This window comes from Nelumbo nucifera, chromosome 1, assembly GCF_055504915.1.
Source record: "Nelumbo nucifera cultivar China Antique chromosome 1, China Antique-T2T, whole genome shotgun sequence".
Classification (NCBI taxonomy): Eukaryota; Viridiplantae; Streptophyta; class Magnoliopsida; order Proteales; family Nelumbonaceae; genus Nelumbo; species Nelumbo nucifera.
Genome location: NC_142649.1, coordinates 42,167,081 through 42,173,029, shown reverse-complemented (window position 1 = coordinate 42,173,029; position 5,949 = coordinate 42,167,081). Strand labels below are relative to the sequence as shown.

Below are 5,949 nucleotides of genomic sequence, written 5' to 3'. Positions count from 1 at the left end.
TCAGCCTTTCTCCAAAGGCTGATATCAAGATCCAATCTTGATCATTCCTGCTTGAATGAGGAGATCGAACTGGCAGTTATGGCGGCGGCAGGAAGGAGGCGGCAAGGAGAAAATAGCGTAGTGGTGCTATGTTCTCTCTTTTGTATCTCTGGCTCTGAAAGTGAGAATGAGATCTTCAAAGAGGTTGCCACCCCCTACTCCTTTTATTACCTTAAAGGGATCAGCTCCTAATCCCATTAGGAGTTGCTGATCCAAATCACATTTGGATCTGAATTCCCTTTAAGTGATAAGGATAGACCCTTATCTTATTTGCAGATTAGATCAGCCCTCTCCTAATCTTATTAGGAGGTTTCCAGATCTAAATCTCATTTAGATCTAGACTCTCTGAGTGGATAGGGTTAAGACCCTATCCTATCTGCTAATCTAATCTCAGATCTGCCCCTTAGTTTAACTGATCAAATCAGCCCAGTTCGAAGTGGGCTTTAGGCCTAATAAGTATATGTGCTCACTTAGCCTTCCAAAATGCTGCCCAGTTGGGCTTCCTTGTATGGCGTGGGACCCAAGCATTTGAAGGGATGAGAGATCCATCACATGGACGCCCAAATCTTGCGGAATAAGTGGGCGAATTTCAAAAAATTTCTCTTCCTTCAACTAGGAATCGTATTCCCTATTTTAGAAAAATCATATTTTTCAAGGATCAATCTTGAACCATAAACCGAACCGGATTTGAAACGAAATAGTAGGAGATGGATATACCTGATACAGAGAAATAATATCTCTCAATGGAGGTGTTCACACCCAATGAAGATCACCAAAGACTGCTCCCACTAAAGATGACACAGTGGATGATGCACAGTGGATGGAGGAGCAGAATCAGCAGGGTCCGTCCCATGAACCGAATTCTTCAGCAAGAATCCAAAGGAGGCAATGAGCACAACTTCCTATCAGCCTTTCAGCAAAGACTGATGTCAAGATCCAATCTTGACCACTCCTACAATGTTGGAGAACGAACTGGAAGTAAGGTGGCAACAGGAAGGGATCACAGGGAGAAGGCGCAGTCACACTGTGTATTCTTCTCTCTGTAATTCGAGATCTAGTATCTCTGGAATTTCTGGGATGCTTTGGATAGTTCGCCCCCACCTACTTTTATAGGCTTAAAGAGATCAGCTCCTGATCCTATTAGGAGTCTCCTAATTCAGATCATTATCTGAATTTGGACTCTCTTTAAGTGATAAGGATAAGACCCTTATCTTTTCTGTAGATTAGATCAGCTTTCTCCTGATCTTATCAGGAGGTTTCCAAATCTGAATTCAGATCTGGTCTCTCTAAGTGGATAGGGTAGGACTCTATCCTATCTGCTGATTTAATCCCAGATCCGCCCCATCTATTTAACTAATCAAATTAGGCCAGTTCGAAATGGGCTTCAGGCCCAATAAGTCTATGTGCTCAATAATGCTTCCAAACTGCTGCCCAGTTGGGCTTCTTTGTATGGCGTGGGACCCAAGCATTGATCTACACATCAGCCACATGGGTTCGGCCCAGCCTTTGTTACAAGGCATGGCCGAATACATTGTTGTGGATAGTGCACCCCCTGAAACCCATCACATGGGCCTCTATTGGGCCCAACACTTACATTAAGTGGTTCTTGGGCCAAGCCACCTTATAAAAACCCAGGGACTGTGGGCAGATGCAAGATTAGCCCATCAAGCACTACCCTCAGTGGCCTTACACTTAACCTCTCAGCCCATAATGATCAAACACTGCCCGACAAGAGAGGACCTCTCCCTCGGCCGCAAGGAACAGTGTTGCACTTTCTGCTTATATGGATCCCGACAATTAAAACCTTTTGCAAACATTTTAGAAACCGTAATATATATACTTTTATATCTCATATAAAATATATTTTGCAAAACAAATATCAACGATTGAAATCGGCTGCCGGCAGTCTTGGTTTCCATCAGAGAGAGTGCATCCCCAATCATTACCTTTGTCCGACAAAGGGGCTGATCCTGTCACTATGATCACCCACTCAGATGAATTCTCAGACTGTCCCAACATACCCAGGTTTTGACCCCCGCTAAGGAACTCACTAATTGGCATATCAAAGACAGTCCAATCCGACACCTAGTGCAGTATCATAATCGAGTCCCTTGGAAAACTGGTCTGGTTCAAAGATTCAATTAATCCTACACTGCATGTGCCTTGGGTCTCACCCTGGCGACTGAGACAGGCCACCTCAACCGACTTGGTGGCACATCAGTGTCAGCCTTATCAGGATAAGTCTCCCCAGACTGACCCACTGGCTATGAACATTCTAAACTAACACGAGTCTCATTAAGTGTCTAGTTTAAGGGTATAACACAGAAACAGACCACAATAACATGAATCAAATATTCACTTTATTCATTTACAATAAATGTCAAAAGTACATCATTCTGATTGAAGTTAAGGGCATATAAAGATTGTCTAACAACATTGAGCTACACATCAGCCACAAGGGCTCAGCCCTGCCTTTGTTACAAGGCCTAGCCGAATTCACTAGAAAGCCCAGTGAACCCCTTAAGCCCATCATATGGACTCTATGGGCCCAACATTACACTAAGTGGTCCCTGGGCCAAGCCACCTTGTAACACCTAGGGACTGTGGGTAGATGCAAGATTAGTCCATCAAGTATTACCCTCAATGGTCTTACACTTAACCTCTCAGCCCATAATGATCAAACACTGCCCGACAAGAGAGGACCTCTCCCTCGGCTACAAGGAACAGTACTGCACTCTCTGGTCACATGGATCCCGGGAATTTAAAACCTTTTGCAAACATTTTGAAACCATAACATATATATATTTATATCCGTATATAAAATATATTTTGCAAAACAAATCTCAACGATTGAAATCGGTTGCCGGTAGTCTTGGTTTCCACAAGAGAGAGTTCATCCCCGATCATTACCTTTGTCCGACAAAGGGGCTGATCTTGTCACTATGATCACCCACTCAGATGAATTCTCAGACTGTCCCAACATACCTAAGTTTTGACCCCCTCTAAGGATCTCACTGATTGGCATATCAAAGATAGTCCAATCTGACACCTAGTGTAGTATCATAATCGAGTCTAGGGGTCAGGTGTAACTTTCCAGTTTTGCCCATCAATCTCCAAGGTCCAGGGCAATACTGGAAATTTGGTCCGGTTCAGGGTTTCAAGTAAACCTACACTACATGTGCCTCGGGTCTCACCTTGGCGGCTGAGACAGGCCACCCCAATATTTGGCAACACACCAGTGTCAGCCTTGGCAGGATAAATCTCCCCAGACTTATCCAACGGATGTGAACATTCTAAACTAACACGAGTCTCATAAGTGTCCAGTTTAAGGGTATTACACAGAAACTCACCACAATAACATGAATCAAATATGTACTTTATTCATTTATAATAAATATCATAATGTACATCAATCTGATTGGAGCTAAGGGCATACAACTGTCTAACACACTCACCAGCCGCCTCGAGCTTGGCCAACTGGGATCTTAGGCCCACAAGCTCGGTGTGCTCAGCATCATAAAGGTGTCACAGTAACCGAAGGCAATCGACCACTGCAACCACCGAACAAGCGCTCTACAAAAGAAACCAAGTGTTAGCACGGTCAACTCGAACCAAACAAGAAACCAACAATAAGCATGGACTAACCAAAGAAACTTGACATAGGAGAGAGTACTCCAGGACACCGCTCGTAGACTTTGCAGCCTCATGCCAAATGGCCTATGTCATAATGCCATGGAGAAGCTATTCAGGCACACTCTCCGCATCGAGCCCGTCCTTGGAGCGGATGTTCCACTGTAGCATGTGAAGAGCTGAGCTATTGCCCTTAGGCATGTTCATCCATAGAAAAGGGGGGATGGCGGACTGGTAACCCTCCTTCGGGTCAACCACCACAACCTCTTCTTCATCACTCCACTGCCTGGCTCTCTTCTATTGTTGGGAAGCCCTCTCGGTAGACCTCGGCGACATCACTTCGAGATGGAGCTGGGCCCTTTGAACACCTCGGCTCCGCCTCTGTTGCCTAGCGATCATTCTCCAAAGTATCTCTTCCTCACTCACCATATCAACACCTGGACCAAAATGAGCACTCAGTCAGAACAAGTTGTAAGCTCGGAAAGGAAAAGATCAATGAGTGAACTGAAGCAACAAAATGGACCGGCCTCCCCTTTCATTAGCCCAATGTGGATCAACATCGAGAAGGACATGCAGCACATCATGTTGGCCTCCATAATCATGCCTATAGCCGCCCTCTCCTCCTCGTTAAGCCAGGCCAACGCAGGCTGCGACACCTTAGTCCTCGGCACCTGGAGTGTGACTAGAAGGGGTGAACCTCCAGGGCAATGCACAAAGAAAAATCCTTCCTTCCAGTGCTTCACTGAGGATGGGGCCCCGACAAGCACTTTAATGTGCCGCCTCACCAAGAAGTAGTAGTATCCCTACTGGTGGTGCTTCAGTTTGAGGAAGTAGGAAACCATACCCAGGGTAAGCTCGACATCGTGGACAAAACAATAAGACATTAAATCGATCAGGAACCTAAAGGAGTTCAGCATTAGCTACACTGGCAGCACTCTGACTACCCCCTCGTGCAATGGGAACCTCAGCTCAGTGGTGGGTGCCGAACCCAACCAAAGATAAATAGTCTTGCTCTGGGTTAATAATTTGCAGATAGTGATGAGCAAGGTCATTCTCCACAGGGATTGGGTGGATTTATTTCCAAGTAGATGGATTAAGGGGGGTTTGTAAAGCTAAGGAAAACAAGTAAATAGTATAAAATAATAGAAAACAAAAAATCAAATCGATGGGAGAAAACTTCCGGTTGAAGGGACAAGTTCAGCTTTGATTCGTAGCATTGATCCTTGATGCAAAGATAGATTCATATGTCTATGAATAAATTGGTTATAGCTGTTAACAAGCTCTAACAGTTTGCCTCTACTCTTATTATTCGACAACCAAAACAAGCTCTTTGATTGCTTCCCTTATTAATAGGCAGTCCTAAACAAGCTCTTAGGATTTAACCTATTAATAGCATTAAGAGGGGAGAGACCCAATTCTAGTCAGCGATCTCACAAGCTCAGACCGTTTAAACCAGATCATACATTTTCCTAACATAGATCGAAAACTTTTTTGCAATCAATTTATGTTAGTTGCCACCATGATCGAACCTACCAATCATATACGAAACTGGAGGTTCAATCGGCTATGGATTATTTCCATTGAATGAGCAAGGGACCCTTCTTGCTTAATCAACAAAAATAATCCTCACAGTTAATTCACAGAAAATATATGAATACACATAAACAATGAACTGAAATAAAAATCAATTAGATCTCACAATGCTTACAGAATCAAGGGTTCCCTAACCCTTCAACCAGAAATAAAAACTTACAGACACCTCATGATGAAAACGCAGCTTCCAGATGAGAAAGGGGCGAACTCTTGCTTATTCCTCATTGATTGCTGATTTCTCTCTCTGAGGGCTGAAGCTCTCTTGGAGGAAATTGATGCCTTGGGTGCTAGTCCGCCCCCCCCCCCCTTTATATAGATTTGGGGAGAGGGCTGCTCTCCAACTCCCTTAAGGAGATTATCCTCAAACTGGAAAGTCCTAGTCTAAATTGAACTTATCCTACCTAACTCTTATCCCTTATCTTTCTAGGATTACAACTTGAGAATTTAAATCTGATAAAACTCTTTTATTGAAATCACATTCAACTTCTATTCTAATGGGACTCTTGGATCTTGAATTCGAACTGGGCTTCTCTAACAATTCGGGCTTGCTTCAAGACTCTTCTGCGGAATGGGCTTCAGCTTGTGAAATGGGCCTTGCTGCGAAATTGCTCCGACTTTAGGCCCGAATTCGTCTTCGATGTGGATCGATTCTGTCAAAACCCAAAACATAAAAGTTGTGGGCCTTTT

At 44.0% G+C, this 5,949-nt stretch overlaps 1 long non-coding RNA gene across 1 annotated transcript; it reads right to left on the bottom strand.

Moving 5' to 3' along the window:
- Positions 1–866: 866 nt before the first annotated feature.
- Positions 867–5,537, bottom strand: LOC148803179 (uncharacterized). The gene is made up of 3 exons (XR_016081252.1): positions 5,423–5,537; positions 3,685–4,484; positions 867–3,612 (listed from the first exon to the last, which is right to left on the bottom strand). It is a non-coding gene; the product is annotated as an uncharacterized LOC148803179 (long non-coding RNA).
- Positions 5,538–5,949: the final 412 nt, after the last annotated feature.